Genomic DNA, 17,729 nt, shown 5'->3' with positions numbered 1-17,729 from the left:
AGACAGGCCTTGCTGGGATTAGATTATACCCTTTTTGTCCAATCACATTTGGACATGGTTATCAATTATGCCTATCCAATGAAGTTTTCCTCAAAGTTACAAAAGGACAGGGTTCAGGGGGCTTTCAGATAGTGAAACGTGGAGTTTCTTGGAGAGTGGTGTGCTCAGGAAGAACATGGAAGCTCTATGCCCCTTCGCACATGCCTCACCCTATATGTCTCTTCATCTATACATATATTTTGTAATGTGCCTTATAATACACTGGTAAATGTGTTTTCCTGAGTTTTGTGAGCTGCTCTAGCAAACCAATCAACTCAAAGAGGGGGCTGTGGAAACTGCAATTTGGAGCCTGTCGGTTAGAAGTTCCAGAGGCCCAGTCTTGTGACTGGTGTCTGAAACAGGGACAGTTTTGGGGACAGAGCTCTCAACTTGTGGGATTTGACACTGATATGGTTTGGCTCTGTGTCCCCACCCAAATCTCATCTTGAATTGTACTCCATAATTCCCATGTGTTGTAGGAGGTACCCGGTTGGAGATAGTTTGAATCATGGGGGCACTGTCTCCCATACTATTCTTGTGGTAGTGAACAAGTCTCACAAGACCTAATGGTTTTATCAGGGATTTCCACATTTGCATTCCTCTCATTTTCTCTTGCCATCACAATGTAAGAAGTGCCTTTTACCTCCCGTCATGATTCTGATGCCTTCCCAGCCTCAGGTATGTCTCTATTGGCAGTGTGAAAACAGACTAATACAGTAAATTGGTACCAGGAGTGGGTGCTGCTGAAAAGATGCCCAAAAATGTGGAAGGGCCTTTGAACTGGGTAACAGACAGAGGTTGGAACAGTTTGGGGGGCTCAGAAGAAGACAGAAAAATGTGGGAAAGTTTGGAACTTCCTAGAGGCTTGTTGAATGGTTTTGCCCAAAAGGCTGATAGTGTTATGGATGATAAGGTCAAGACTGAGGTGGTCCCAGATGGAGATGAGGAACTTTTGGGGAACTGGAGCAAAGGCGACTCTTGTTATATTTTTGCAAAGACTGGTGACATTTTGCCCCTGCCCTAGAGATTGATTTTTGGAACTTTGAACTTGAGAGAGATGCTGTAGGGTATCCGGTGGGATAAATTTCTAAGCACAAAGCATTGAAGAGGTGACTTAGGTGATGTTTTTTTGTTTTTTTTTTTAATTAATTAATTTATTTATTTGTTATTATTATACTTTAGGTTTTAGGGTACATGTGTGCAATGTGCAGGTTAGTTACATATGTATACATGTGCCATGCTGGTGTGCTGTACCCACTAACTCGTCATCTAGCATTAGGTATATCTCCCAATGCTATCCCTCCCCCCTCCCCCCACCCCACAACAGGCCCCAGAGTGTGATGTTCCCCTTCCTGTGTCCATGTGTTCTCATTGTTCAATTCCCACCTATGAGTGAGAATATGCAGTGTTTGGTTTTTTGTTCTTGCGATAGTTTACTGAGAATGATGATTTCCGATTTCATCCATGTCCCTACAAAGGACATGAACTCATCATTTTTTATGGCTGCATAGTATTCCATGGTGTATATGTGCCACATTTTCTTAATCCAGTCTATCATTGTTGGATATTTGGGTTGGTTCCAAGTCTTTGCTATTGTGAATAATGCCGCAATAAACATACGTGTGCATGTGTCTTTATAGCAGCATGATTTATAGTCCTTTGGGTATATACCCAGTAATGGATGGCTGGGTCAAATGGAATTTCTAGTTCTAGATCTCTGAGGAATCGCCACAATGACTTCCACAATGGTTGAACTAGTTTACAGTCCCACCAACAGTGTCAAAGTGTTCCTATTTCTCCACATCCTCTCCAGCACCTGTTGTTTCCTGACTTTTTAATGATTGCCATTCTAACTGGTGTGTGAGATGGTATCTCATTGTGGTTTTGATTTGCATTTGTCTGATGGCCAGTGATGGTGAGCATTTTTTCATGTGTTTTTTGGCTGCATAAATGTCTTCTTTTGAGAAGTGACTGTTCATGTCCTTCGCCCACATTTTGATGGGGTTGTTTGTTTTTTTCTTGTAAATTTGTTGGAGTTCATTGTAGATTCTGGATATTAGCCCTTTGTCAGATGGGTAGGTTGCGAAAATTTTCTGCCAATTTGTAGGTTGCCTGTTCACTCTGATGGTAGTTTCTTTTGCTGTGCAGAAGCTCTTTGGTTTAATTAGATCCCATTTGTCAATTTTGGCTTTTGTTGCCATTGCTTTTGGTGTTTTAGACATGAAGTCCTTGCCCATGCCTATGTCCTGAATGGTAATACCTAGGTTTTCTTCTAGGGTTTTTATGGTTTTAGGTCTAACGTTTAAGTCTTTAATCCATCTTGAATTGATTTTTGTATAAGGTGTAAGGAAGGGATCCAGTTTCAGCTTTCTCCATATGGCTAGCCAGTTTTCCCAGCACCATTTATTAAATAGGGAATCCTTTCCCCATTGCTTGTTTTTCTCAGGTTTGTCAAAGATCAGATAGTTGTAGATATGTGGCGTTATTTCTGAGGGCTCTGTTCTGTTCCATTGATCTATATCTCTGTTTTGGTACCAGTACCATGCTGTTTTGGTTACTGTAGCCTTGTAGTATAGTTTGAAGTCAGGTAGTGTGATGCCTCCAGCTTTGTTCTTTTGGCTTAGGATTGACTTGGCGATGCGGGCTCTTTTTTGGTTCCAGACTTAGGTGATGTTATAGGCATTCAGTTTTATAAGAGAAGCAGAACACAAAAGTTCAAAAAAATGGCAGCCTTATAATGTGATAGAAAAGAAAAACCCATTTTTCTGAGAAGATATTCAAGCTGGTTGTAAAAAGTTGCATAAAAGACGAGGAGCTGAATGTTAATCTCCAAGACACTGGGGAAAATATCTCCAGGGCATGTCAGAGGTGTTCACAGAAACCACTCCCATCGCAGGCCTGGAGGCCTAGGAGAAAATGGTTTCTTGGGCCTGGCCCAGGGTCCCTGTGCTGTGTGCAGTCTAGTGACTTGGTGCCCTGCATCCCACCCACTCCAGCCATGACTAAAAAGGGCCAAGGTACAGCTTGGGCTGTTGCTTCAGAGGATAGAAGCCCCACATCTTGGCAGCTTCCACGTGGTGTTGAGCCTGTGAGTGCACAGAAGTCAAGAACTGAGGTTTGGGAAACTCCCTAGATTTCAGAAGATGTATGGAAATGCCTGGATGCCCAGGCAAAAGCGTGCTGCAGGGGCAGGCCCTCATGGAGAACCTCTGCTAGGGCAATGCAGAAGGGAAATGTGGGGTCGGAACCCCCACACAGAGTCCTTACTGGGGGACCACCTAGTGGAGCTGTGAGAAGAGGGCCACTGTCCTCCAGACCCCAGAATGGTAGATCCACCAACAGCTTGCACTGTATGCCTTGAAAAGCTGCAGACATCAATGCCAGCTGATGAAAGCAGCCAGGAGAGGGCCTATATCCTGCAAAGCCACAGGGGTGGAGCTGCCCAAGACCATAAGAACCCACCTCTTTTATCAGCAAGACCTGGATGCAAGACCTGGAGTTGAAGGAGATTATTTTGGATCTTTAAAATTTGACTGCTCCGCTGGATTTTGGACTTGCATGGGCCCTGTAACCCCTTTGTTTTGGCCAATTTTTCCCCTTTGGAACAACTGTATTTACCCAATACCTGGACTGCCATTGTATCTAGGAAGTAACTAGGTTGCTTTTGATTTTTCAGGCTCATAGGTAGAAGGGCCTTGTCTCAGATGAGACTTTGGACTATGGACTTTTGGGTCCATGCTGAAATGAGTTAAGACTTGGGGGACTGTTGGGGAGACATGATTGGTTTTGAAATGTGAGGACATGAAATTTGGAAGGGCCAGGGGTGGAATGATATGGTTGGGCTCTGTGTCCCCACCCAAATCTCATTTTGAATTGTACTCCCATAATTCCTACATGTTGTGGGTGGGACTCACTGGGAGATAATTTGAATCATGGGTGTGGTTTCCTCCATACTGTTCTCATGGTAGTAAACAAATCTCTCAAGATCTGATGGTTTTATCAAGGGTTTCCACTTCTGTATTCCTCTTATTTTCTCTTGCCACTGCCAGGTAAGAAGTGCCTTTTACCTCCTGCCATGATTCTGAGGCCTCCCCAGCTACCATGTGGAACTGTAAGTCCAATTAAACCTCTTTTTCATCCAGCTCTTGGGTATGTCTATCAGCAGTGTGAAATGGACTAATACACACACTATCTTCAAGAAAATAGTGTCAAAATTGAATTGAATAGGGCACCCAGATGGTTTCCACTGCAGAATTTATTGCTTACTTGGTGGTGGGGAGAAACTCCTCACATTTGGTCACAGAAGTCTTTTGCCTGTGTTGATTGTTGTGATGTGAGAGCTGAGGAAAAACAGTTTGAGGTTTTTTTCACTTTTACATTGGTATATAGGCTTAATGCTTTAAAGTGAACCCTTAAACTCAAGGTGTATATTTTAGAAGTGCATTTCTGTTATCATCTTCCATTGGAATTTCTCATTATTCAGCCTAATCTCAGCTTCTTTTGTCAAGCATTTCATATATTTTTTAAGCCTATAAGAATTTTTTTCTATTCATCTTGGCTTTCTAGAAAACTTTGTTTCCAGAAAAAGAAGTTGTCAGTACTACTGTAAAGAAGTTTATTACATCTTCTATTTGTATAGTGACTACTTTGTGCTTTTTCCATTCTATATTTTTTCTAACTGGAAATTTTTATTAAGGTTTTGTGACTATGTAGGAATTATTTTATTCTATCTAGCAATATTCCAACACAATAAGCCACATTTAGACCAAATGGTAGTGATAGAAGACCTGTACTTGGAGCTGAATGATGTAATTTGATGAAACTTTGAAATTATCTCATTATGTAGAGGAGATGTTTTATTTTTAATGCAGTTTTCAGCAATTTTCTAACTTTTATTTTGCTAAAATACACACAACATAAAATTTGCCATCATAACCATTTTAAAGTTTTCATTTCAGTAGTATTAAATACATTCATAATATTGTGCAACCTTCAGCAACATGTATCTCCATAACTCTTTTTATCTCATAAAACTGAAACTCTATACTTATTAAACAATAGCTTTTTATCCCTTTCCCCCAGCCCCTAACAACCAGCTTTCTACTTTTTGTCTCTATGATTTTGACTTTTCTAAGTGCCTCATGTAAGTGGAAGCATGCAGTATTTGTCTTTTTTTTTTTTTAATCACTGGCTTATTTAATTTAGCAAGTTCTGTCCATGTTGTAGCATGCATCAGGCTGAATAATATTCCATTGCATGAATATACAAACACAGGTGTACAAATATCTCTTCAAAATCCTGCTTTCAATAATTCAATAATTTAGATATATACCCAGATTTTAAATTGCTGGATTATATTGTAATTGTATTTTTAACTTTTTGAGGAATTGCTGCACTGCCTTATGTATTGGCTGCACCATTTTATATTCCTACCAATAGATTACAAGCTTTCAAATTTCTTCATATCCAAACCAACACTTGTTATTTTCTGGTTTTGTTTTTGTTTGTTGGTTTATACTAGCCATACTAATGGATATGAGGAAGATATCTCATTATAGATTTGTTATGCATTTCCCTAATGAGTGGTGATATTGAACATCTTTCATATGTTAGTTGGCTATTTGTATATTTTATTTTATTAAATGTCTATTTAAGTCTTTTGCTCATTTTGGAATCAGGTTTTTTTTTGTTGTCGATGATTTTAGGAGCTCTCTAAATTCTGGATATTAATCTCTTATTATATGTATGATTTGTAAATATTTTCTCCGATTCTGTGTGTTGTTGTTTTACCCTGTTGATAGGGTCTTTTGATGCATAAAATTATTTGATTTTCAAGAAGTCCAGTTTGGTATTTTATTGATGTTGCTGCCTGTTCTGTTGGTGTTATATTATTGCCGAATGCATTATCATTAAGGTATTGCCTTTATTTTCTTCTTAGAATTTTATATTTTAAATCTTACATTTAGGTATTTGATCCATTTTGAGTTATTTTTTGTATGTGGTGATAGATAAGGATTCAACTTCATTATCTTCCATGTGGTTATCCAGTTTCCCCAGCAGGTTTTGTTGAAAAGGCTGTCTTGTCTCCATTAAATGGTCTTATCACACTTCTCAAGAATCATTTGACTATATATTTGAGGGTTTATTTCTGGGCTGTCTATTCTATTACATTGATATACATATATAATATACATATTATATATATTTTATGTATATATAAGTTTTTATGCCAGTATCACACTGCTTTGATTGCTGCAGCTTTGTAAATCAGGAAGTGTCATTCCTCCAGCTTTGTTCAAGGTGATTTTGACAATTCATTGTCTCTTAAAATTTCATATGAATTTTGGTATGGGATTCTCTATTTTTGCACAAAATGTCTTTGGATTTTTGAGAGGGAATAGAACCTGTAGGCTACTTTGGGTGGTATTGACATTTTAACAATATTAAATTTTCCAATCCATGAACAGAGATGTATTTGTATTTATTTATGTCTTCTCAAATTTATTTCTGCAAAGTTTTATAGTTTTCATGCAAAAGAATCACCTCTTTGGTTAAGTTAATTCATATGTATTTGATTATTTTTGATGCTATTGTAAATGAAATTTTTAGTAATTTTTCTTTCCAGTTTGTTCATTGTTAGTGATAAAAATGCAACTGATATGTAAAGTATCTTCTTTTAACCTTCAGTAGTTTTGGCAGAACAGGTGGTTTTTGTTATGTGGATAAGTTCTTTAGTGGTGATTTCTGAGATTTTGGAGCAACCATCACCTGATCAGTGTACTCCGTATTAAATGGTAGTATTTCATCCTTCACCCTCCCTCCCATGCTTCCCCCCAAGTCCCCAAACCCCACTGTATCATTCTTTTATTATTATTATTACTATACTGTAAGTTCTAGTGTACATATGCACAACGTGCAGGTTTGTTACATAGGTATACATGTGCCATGTTGGTTTACTGCACTCATTAACTCACCATTTACATCAGGCATTTCTCCTAATGCTATCCCTCCCCTAGCACCCCTACCCTATGAGAGGCCCCAGTGTGTGATGTTCCCCACCCTGTGTCCAAGTGTTTTCATTGTTCAGTTCCCACCTATGAGTGAGAACATGCAGTGTTTCATTTTCTGTCCTTGTGATAGTTTGCTGAGAATGATGGTTTCCAGCTTCATCCATGTCCCTACAAAGGACATGAACTCATCCTTTTTTATGGCTACATGTTATTCCATGGTGTATATGTGCCACATTTTCTTAATCCAATCTATCATTGATGGACATTTGGGTTGGTTCCAAGACTTTGCTATTGTGAATAGTGCCGCAATAAACGTATGTGTGCATTTGTATTCAAAAATTTTCTCCCATTCTGTAGATTGCCTGTTCACTCTGATGGTCTTTTCCTTTGATGTGCAGAAGCTCTTCAGTTTAATTAGATCCCATTTGTCTATTTTGGCTTTTGTTGCCATTGCTTTTGGTGTTTTAGTCATGAAGTCCTTGCCCATGCCTGTGTCCTGAATGGTATTGCCTAGGTTTTCTTCTAGGGTTTTCATGGTCTTAGATCTAACATTGAAGTCCTTAATCCATCTTGAATTAATTTTTGTATAAGGTGTAAGGAAGGGATCCAGTTTCAGCTTTCTACATATGGCTAGCCAGTTTTCCCAGCACCATTTATTAAATAGGGAATCCTTTCCCCATTTCTTGTTTTTGTCAGAATTGTCAAAGATCAGATGGTTGTAGATGTGTGGTGTTATTTCTGAGGTCTCTGTTCTGTTCCATTGGTCTATGTTATTTCTGAGGCCTCTGTTCTGTTCCATTGGTCTATCTCTCTGTTTTGGTTCCAGTACCATGTAGCCTTGTAGTATAGTTTGAAGTCAGGTAGCGTGATGCCTCCAGCTTTGTTCTTTTGGCTTAGGATTGTCTTGGCAATGAGGGCTCTTTTTTGGTTCCATATGAACTTTAAAGTGGTTTTTTCCAATTCTGTGAAGAAAGTCATTGTTAGCTTGATGGGAATGGCATTGAATTTATAAATTACCTTGGGCAGTATGGCCATTTTCACAATATTGATTCTTCCTATCCACGAGCATGGAATGTTCTTCCATTTGTTTGTGTCCTCATTTATTTCATTGAGCAGTGGTTTGTAGTTCTTCTTGAAGAGGTCCTTCACATCCCTTGTAAGTTGGATTCCTAGGTATTTTTTTCTCTTTGTAGCAATTGTGAATGGGAGTTCACTCATGATTTGGCTCTCTGTTTGTCTGTTATTGATGTATAGGAATGCTTGTGATTTTTGCACATTGATTTTGTATCCTGAGACTTTGCTGAAGTTGCTTATCAGCTTAAGGAGATTTAGGGCTGAGATGATGGGGTTTTCTAAATATACAATCATGTCATCTGCAAACAGGGACATTTTGAATTCCTCTTCTCTTAATTGAATACCCTTTATTTCTTTCTCCTGCCTAATTGCCCTGGCCAGAACTTCCAACACTATGTTCAGTGGGAGTGGTGAGAGAGGGCATCCCTGTCTTGTGCCAGTTTTCAAAGGGAATGCTTCCAGCTTTTGCACATTCAGTATGATGTTGGCTGTGGATTTGTCATAAATAGCTCTTATTATTTTGATATACATTCCATAAATACCTAGTTTATTGAGCGTTTCTAGCATGAAGAGCTGTTGAATTTTGTCAAAGGCCTTTTCTGCATCTATTGAGATAATCATGTGGTTTTTGTCATTGGTTCTGTTTATGCGATGGATTATGTTTATTGATTTGTGTATGTTGAACCAGCCTTGCATCCCAGGGTTGAAGCCCACTTGACCATGGTGGATAAGGTTTTTAATGTGCTGCTGGATTTGGTTTGCCAGTACTTTATTGAGGATTTCCGCATCAGTGTTCATCAGGGATATGGTCTAAAATTATCTCTTTTTTTGTCATGTCTCTACCAGGCTTTGGTATCAGGATGATGCTGGCCTCCTAAAATGAGTTAGGGAGGATTCTCTCTTTTTCTATTGATTGGAATAGTTTCAGAAGGAAGGGTACCAGCTCCTCTTTGTACCTCTGGTAGATTTCGGCAGTGAATCTGTCTGGTCCTGGACTCTTTTTGGTTGGTAAGCTATTGATTATTGCCACAATTTCAGAGCCTGTTATTGGTCTATTCAGAGATTCAACTTCTTCCAGGTTTAGTATTGGGAGGGTGTATGTGTTGAGGAATTCATCCATTTCTTCTAGATTTTCTAGTTTATTTGCATAGAGGTGTTTATAGAATTCTCTGATGGTAGTTTGTGTTTCTGTGGGATCGGTGGTGATATCCCCTTTATCATTTTTTATCATGTCTTTGATTCTTCTCTATTTTCTTCTTTATTAGTCTTGCTAGCGGTCTATCAATTTTGTTGATCTTTTGAAAAAACCAGCTCCCGGATTCATTGATTTTTTGAAGGGTTTTTGTGTCTCTATCTCCTTCAGTTCTGCTCTGATCTTAGTTATTTCTTGCCTTCTGCTGGCTTTTGAATTTGTTTGCTCTTGCTTCTCCAGTTCTTTTAATTGTGATGTTAGGGTGTGAATTTTAGATCTTTCCTGCTTTCTCTTGTGGGCATTTAGTGCTATAAATTTCCCTCTAAACATTGCTTTAAATGTGTCCCGGAGATTCTGGTACATTGTATCTTTGTTCTCATTGGTTTCAAAGAACATCTTTATTTTTGCCTTCATTTCGTTATGTACCCAGTAGTCATTCAGGAGCAGGTTGTTCAGTTTCCATGTAGTTGTGCAGTTTTGAGTGAGTTTCTTAATCCTGCATTCTAATTTGATTGCACTGTGGTCTGAGACACAGTTGTTGTGATTTCTGTTCTTTTACATTTGCTGAGGAATGTTTTACTTCTAACTATGTGGTCAATTTTGGAATAAGTGCGATGTGGTGCTGAGAAGAATGTATATTCTGTTGATTTGGGGTGGAGAGTTCTGTAGATGTCTATTAGGTGTAGAGCTGAGTTCCTGTCCTGGATATCCTTGTTAACCTTCTGTCTTATTGATCTGTCTAATACTGACAGTGGAGTGTTAAAGTCTCCCCTTATTATTGTGTGGGAGTCTAAGTCTCTTTTTAAGTCTCTAAGGACTTGCATTATGAATCTAGATGCTCCTGTATTGGGTGCATATATATTTAAGATAGTTAGCTCTTCTTATTGAATTGATCCCTTTACCATTATGTAATGGCCTTCTTTGTCTCTTTTGATCTTTGTTGGTTTAAAGTCTGTTTTATCAGATACTAGGATTGCAACCCCTGCTTTTTTTTTCTGGGCTTTCCATTTGCTTGGTAGACCTTCCTCCATCCCTTTATTTTGAGCCTATGTGTGTCTCTGCAGTGAGATGGGTCTCCTAAATATAGCACAAGGATGGCTCTTGACTCTTTATCCAATTTGCCAGTCTGTGTCTTTTAATTGGGGCATTTAGGCCATTTACATTTAAGTTTAATATTGTTATGTGTGAATTTCATCCTGACATTATGATGTTAGCTGATTATTTTGCCCGTTAGTTGATGCAGTTTCTTCCTAGCATCGATGGTCTTTACAATTTGGCATGTTTTTGCAGTGGCTGGTACTGGTTGTTCCTTTCCATGTTTAATTCTTCCTTCAGGAGCTCTTGTAAGGGAGGCATGATAATGACAAAATCTCTCAGCATTTTCTCGTCTGTAAAGGATTTTATTTCTCCTTCACTTAGGAAGCTTAGTTTGGCTGGATATAAAATTCTGGGTTGAAAATTATTTTCTTTAAGAATGTTGAATATTGACTCACACTGTCTTCTGGCTTGCAGAGTTTCTGCCAAGATATCTGCTGTTAGTCTAATGGGCTTCCCTTTGTGGGTAACCTGACTTTCTCTCTGTCTGCCCTTAACATTTTTTCCTTCATTTCAACTTTGGTGAATCTGACAATTATGTGTCTTGGGGTTGCTCTTCTCGAGGAGTATCTTTGTGGTGTTCTCTGTCTTTCCTGAATTTGAATGTTGGCCTGCCTTGCTAGGTTGGGGAAGTTCTCCTGGATAATATCCTGAAGAGTGTTTTCCAATTTGGTTCAATTCTCCCTGTCACTTTCAGGTACACCAATCAAATGTAGATTTGGTCTTTTCCTGTAGTCCCATATTTCTTGGAGGCTTTGTTTGTTTCTTTTTACTCTTTTTTCTCTAAACTTCTCCTCTGGCTTTATTTCACTAATTTGATCTTCAATCATTGATATCCTTTCTTCCACTTGATCAAATTGGCTACTGAAGCTTGTGCATGCGTGACATAGTTCTCGTGCCATGGTTTTCATTTCCATCAGGTCATTTAAGGTCTTCTCTACACTGTTTATTCTAGTTAGCCATTCATCTAATCTTTTTTCAAGGTTTTACCTTCCTTGCAATGGGTTTGAACACCTTCCTTTAGCTCAGAGAAGTTTGTTATTACCAACCTTCTGCAGCCTACTTCTGTCAAATTGTCAAGGTCATTTTTCGTCCAGCTTTGTTCTGTTGCTGGCAATGAGCTGTGATCCTTTGGAGGAGAAGAAACACTCTGGTTTTTAGAATTTTCAGCTTTTCTTCTCTGGTTTCTCCCCATCTTTGTGGTTTTATCTACTTTTGGTCTTTGGTGTTGGTGACCTACAGATGGGGTTTTGGTGTGGATGTCCTTTTTGTTGATGTTGATGCTGTTCCTTTCTGTTTGTTAGTTTTCCTTCTAACAGTCAGGTCCCTCAGCTGCATGTCTGTTGGAGTTTGCTGGAGGTCCACTCTAGACCCTGTCTGCCTGGGTATCACCAGCATAGGCTGCAGAACAGCAAATATTCCTGCCTGATCCTTCCTCTGGAAGCTTTGTCCCAGAGGGGCACCCACCTGTATGAGGTGTCAGTCGGCCCCTACTGGGAGATGTCTCTCAGTTAGGCAACATGGGGGTCAGGGACCCACTTGAGGAGGCAGTCTGTCCATTCTCAGAGCTCAAACGGCGTGCTGAGAGAACCACTGCTTCTTCAGAGCTGTCAGACAGGGAAGTTTAAGTCTGCAGAAGTTTCTGTTGCCTTTTGTTCACCTATGCCCTGCCCTCAGAGGTGGAGTCAACAGAGGCAGTAGGCCTTGCTGAGCTGTGGTGGGCTTCACCCAGTTCAAATTTCTAGGCTGTGTTGTTTGACTACTCAAGCCTCAGCAATGGTGGATGCCCCTCCCCCTGCCAGGCTGCTACCTGGCAGGTCCATCTCAGACTGCTGCACTAGCAGTGAGCAAGGCTCTGTGGGCGTGGGACCCACCTAGCCAGGTGCGGGAGAGAATCTCCTGGTCTGCCGTTTGCTAAGACCATTGGAAAAGTGCAGTATTTAGGTGGGAATGTCCCATTTTTCCAGGTACAATCTGTCATGGCTTCCCTTGGCTAGGAAGGGGAAATCCCCTGACCGCTTGTGTGTCCCAGATGAGGTGATGCTCCGCCCTGCTTCGGCTCACCTTCCATAGGCTGCACCCACTGTCCAACCAGTCCCAATGAGATGAACCAGGTACCTCAGTTGGAAATGCAGAAATCATCTGTCTTCTGCATTGATCACGCTGGGAGCTGCAGACTGGAGCTGTTCCTATTCAGCCATCTTGGAACACCTACCCCATTGTATCATTCTTATGCCTTTGCATCCTCATAGCTTAGCTCCCACTTAACAAGTGAGAATATATGATATTTGGTTTCCAATCCTGAGTTACTTCACTTAGAATAATGGTCTCCAACTCCCTCCAGGTTGCTGCAAATGCCATTATTTCATTTCTTTTTATGGCTGAGTAGTATTCCATGGTGTATATGTAGCAAATTTTCTTTATCCACATGTTGGTTGATGGGAATTTAGGCTGGTTCTGTATTTTTGCAATTGCAAATTGTGCTATAAACATGCATGTGCAAATATCTTTGTAATATAATATCTTCTTTTCCTTTGGATGGATACCCAATAGTGAGACTACTGGATCAAATGGTAGTTCTGCTTTTAGTTCTTTAAGGAATCTCCTTTCTGTTTTCCACAGGGGTGGTGCTACGTTACATTCTCACCAGCAGTGTAAAAGTGTTCCCTTTTAACCAAATCCATGACAACATCTGTTTTTTTTTTACTTTTTAATTCTGGTCATTCTTGCAGGAATGAGGTGGTATCTCACTGTAGCTTTAATTTGCATTTCCCTGATAATTAATAATGTTGAATTTTTTTTATATGTTTGTTGGCTATTTTATATCTTCTTTTGAGAATTGTCTATTCATGTCCTCAGACCACTTTATGATGGTATTATTTCTTTTTTCTTGCTGATTGGAGTTCCTTGTAGATCTGGAAATTAGTTCTTTGTCAGATGCATAATTTGTGAATGTTTTCTCTCACTCTTTGAGTTATCTGTTTACTCTGCTATTTATTTCTTTTGCTGTGCAGAAGCTGTTTAGTTTAATTAGGTCCCATCTATTTATTTATTTTTTTGTTGCATTTGCTTTTGTGTTCTTGGTCATGAAGTCTTTGCCTAAGCCAACATCAGTTTTTCCGATGTTATGTCTGGAATTTTTATGGCTTCAGATCTTAGATTTAAGTTTTTTATCCATCTTGAATTGATTCTTGTATAAGGTGAAAGATGAGCATCCAGTTTAATTCGTCTATGTGTGGCTTGCCAATTATCCCAGCACTATTTGTTAAATAGGGTGTTTTTTCCCCAATTTATATTTTTGTTTGCTTTGTCAAAAATCAGTTGGTTGTAAGTAATTGACCTTATTTCTGGGTTCTCTATTCTGTTCCATTGGTCTATGTGCCTATTTTTATATTAGTAACTATTTTATATTGGTAACTATAGCCTTGTATTATAGTTTGAAGTTGGGTAATGCAATACCTCCTGAATTGTTCTTTTTGCTTAGTCTTGCTTTGGCTATTCAGGCTCTTTTTTTTGTTTCATATGAATTTTAGGATTTTTTTTCTAGTTCTGTGATGAATAATGATGGTATTTTGATGAGAATTGCATTGAATCTGTAGATTTCTTTTGGCAATATAGTCATTTTCACAATGTTGATTCTACCCATCCATGAGCATGTGTTTCCATTTGTTTGTGTCATCTGTGATTTCTTTCAGCAGTGTTTTGTAGTTTTCTTTATAGAGATCTTTCCCCTCTTTGGTTAGGTATATTCCAAAGTGTTTTTTCGTTTTGCAGCTATTGTAAACGGGATTAAGTTCTTGCTTTGTTTCTCAGCTTTATCATTGTTGGTGTATAGCAGTACTACTGATTTGTGTATATTGATTTTGCATCCTGAAAATATACTGAATTTATCTGTCAGATCTAGGACCTTTTTGAATAAGTCTTCAGGGTTTTCTAGATATATAATTATATCATTGGCAAACAGCAACAGTTTGACTTCCGTTTTACTGATTTGGATGCCATTTACTTCTTTATCTTGTCTGATTGCTCTGGCTATTACTTCTAGTACTGGATTGAATAGAAGTGGCAAAAGTGGGCTTCTTTGTCTTATTCCCATTCTCAGGGGGAATGCTTTCAACTTTTCCCTGTTCAGGATGATGTTGGCTGTGGATTTGTCAGAGATACCTTTTATTACCTTGCAGTTTGCCCCTTATATGTCAATTTTGTTGAGAGTTTTTATTACAAATTGATGCTGGATTTTGTCAAATGCATTTTCTGCATCTATTGAGGTAATTGTATAATTTTTGCTTTTAATTCTATTTATGTGGTGCATCACATTTATTGACTTGAGTATGTTAAACCATCCCTGCATTCTTGGTATGAAACCCACTTGATCATGATGTGTTATCTTTTTGATATGCTGTTGAATTCAGTTAGCTAGCATTTTTTTGAGGATTTCTGCATCTATGTTCATCAGGGTTATTGGTCTGCAGTTTTCTTTTTTGTTATGTCCTTTCCTGGTTTTAGTATTACGGTGATACTGGCTTCACAGAATGATTTAGGGAGAATTGACTCTTTCTCTCTCTTTTGGAATAATTTCAGTAGGATTGGTATCAATTCTTCTTTGAATGTCTGACATAATTTAGCTGTGAATTAATCTGGTCCTAGACATTTTTTGTGGGCAATTTTTCTATCACTGTTTCAATCTCACTACTTGTTGTTGGTCTGTTCAGAGTTTTTATTTCTTCCTTATTTAATCTAGGAGGGCTGTATATTTCCAGGAATTTATTCATCTCCTCTAGATTTTCTAGTTTGGATACATAAAAGTGTTCATAGTAGCCTTAAATTCTCTTTTGTATTTCTGCAGTATTGGTGGTAATATCTCCCCCTTTCATTTTTAATTGAGCTTATTTATATCTTCCCTCTTCTTTTCTTGGTTAATCTCACTAATGATCTATCAATTTTATGTTCTTCAAAACACCAGCCTTTTGTGTTATTTACCTTTTGTATTGTTTTTTGTTTGTTTTGATTTCATTTAGTTCTGCTCTGATCTTTGTTATTTCTTTTCTTCTGCTGGTTTTGGATTTGGTTTGTTCTTGTTCTCTAGTTCCTTGAGGTGTGACCTTAGATTGTCTATTTATATAGGCATTTAATCCTATAAACTTTTCTCTTAGCACCACTTTTGCTGTATCCCAGAGGTTTTGGTAAGTTGTGTCACTATTACCATTCAGTTTAAAGAATGTATTACTTGTCATCTTCATTTTACTGTTGACCCAAAAATCATTCAAGAGCAGATTAATTTCCATGTGTTTGTATTGTTTTGAGGGTTCCTTTTGGAGTTAATTTCCAGTTTTATTCCACTGTGGTCTGAGAGGATACTTGATATGACTTCGATTGTCTTGCATTTATTAAGACTTGTTTTGTGGCCTATCATATGATCTATCTTGGAGAATGTTCCATGTGCCGATGAAAAGAATATATATCCTGCAGTTGTTGGGTAGAATGTTCTGGAAATATCTGTTAAGTTCATTTGTTCTAGGATATAGTTTAAGTCCATTTTTTCTTTGTTGACTTTCTGTCTAGATGACCTATCTAGTGCTGTCAGTGGAGTATTGAAATCCCCCACTATTATTGTGTTGTTGTCTATCTGATTTCCTAGGTCTAGTTGTAATTGTTTTATGAACTTGGGAGCTCCAGTGTTAGGTGCATATATTTAAAATTGTGATATTTTCTTTTTTGGTTAATCCTTTTGTCATTGTATAATGTCCTTGGTCTTTTTTTTTTTTTTTTTTTTTTTTTTTACTGTTTTTGCTATAAAGCGTGTTTTATCTGATATAAGAATAGCTACTCCTGCTCGCTTTTGGTTTCCATTTGCATGGAATATCTTTCTTCACTTTTTTACCTTAAGTTTATGTGAGTCCTCATGTGTCAGGTCAGTCTCTTGAAGATAGAAGACACTTGGTTGGTGGATTTTTATCCATTCTGCCAGTCTGTATCTTTACACTGGAGCATTTAGGCCACTCACTTTCAACGTTAATATTGAGATGTGAGGTACTGTTCTATTCATCATGTTAACTGTTGCCTAAATAGTTTGTTTTGTTTTAATTTTGTCATTGTTTTATTGGCCTTGTGAGATTTATGTCCTAAGAAGATTCTATTTTGCTATATTTTAAGATTTTGTTTCAAGATTTCGAACTTCTTTTAGCATTTCTTGTAGTGCTGGCCTGGTAATGATTAATTTTCTCAGCATTTGTTTGAGAAAAGACTATCTCTCCTTCATTTATGAAGCTTAGTTTCATGGGATACAAAATTCTTGTCTGACAATTATTTTGTTTCAGGAGACTAGATAGGATCACAGTCCCTTCTGGCTTGAGAGGTTTCTGCTGAGATATCAGTTGTAAATCTCATAGGTTTTACTTCATAGGTTACTTGATGTTTTTGTCACAGCTTTTAAGATTTTTTCTTCACCTTAATTTTAGATAACATCATGATTTATCTGTCTGGATGATAATCTTTTTGTGAAAAATTTTCAGGAATTTTTTGAGCTTCTTGTATTTGGATGTCTAGATCTCTAGCAAGGCTGGGGAAGTTTTCTTCAATTTTTCCCTCAACTAAGTTTTCCAAACATTCAGATTTCTCTTCTTCCCCAGCCCAGAGCCTGGTAGACCCGCTGGGTGGTTAGACCCAGAAGAGTAATAACAATCACTGCAGTCTGGCTCTTAGGAAGCTTAATCCCTAGGGAAGGTGGAGAGTACCACATCAAGGGATCACACCATGGGATAAAAGAATCTGAACAGCAGGCCATGAGTTTCAGATCTTTCCAGTTTTGAGTAGTTTTTCACAGCATAGACACAATTGCAGTGCTGGGTGCACTAGGGAAAGTCCACACTTACACCCCAACAGGCAGGTAGCATCTCTGATCATGAAGTATCTTGGAGAGGGGGTTCTTGTTTCCCCTGGCATTCCAGAGCAGACACAGCTGAGGCTTCCCCCATAGGAATTTAGTGTGGAGGCACCTGTAGACAGCCTTTCTGGAAAAATCCGGAGTGAGTGCAGCCCCACAGAAGGTGCATACTCCAGATTCTAACCCCTTTCTGGCCACATCTTTCTGGTGAAACTTGGAAGGGATGATACTGAAGAAACCCCTCTAACTCAAAGGAAATGGACTGCAACACTGATTTGCTGACTTTGGATAAGTGTCAGCATAACTGGGTAATGGATGGGATTGGGTTAGAGACCCAACTTAGAGGAGTTAGACCCTCCCCTAAGACAGAGAGGGTTAAAAAGACTCTTCTCATTTAAGGCAAGGACACTGGACTGACCTTGGGTTTGAGGCCCAA

Source organism: Pongo abelii, chromosome 4, assembly GCF_028885655.2.
Source record: "Pongo abelii isolate AG06213 chromosome 4, NHGRI_mPonAbe1-v2.0_pri, whole genome shotgun sequence".
Classification (NCBI taxonomy): domain Eukaryota; kingdom Metazoa; phylum Chordata; class Mammalia; order Primates; family Hominidae; genus Pongo; species Pongo abelii.
The sequence above is the reverse complement of the archived record's forward strand: the minus strand, read 5'-3'. Positions refer to the sequence as shown.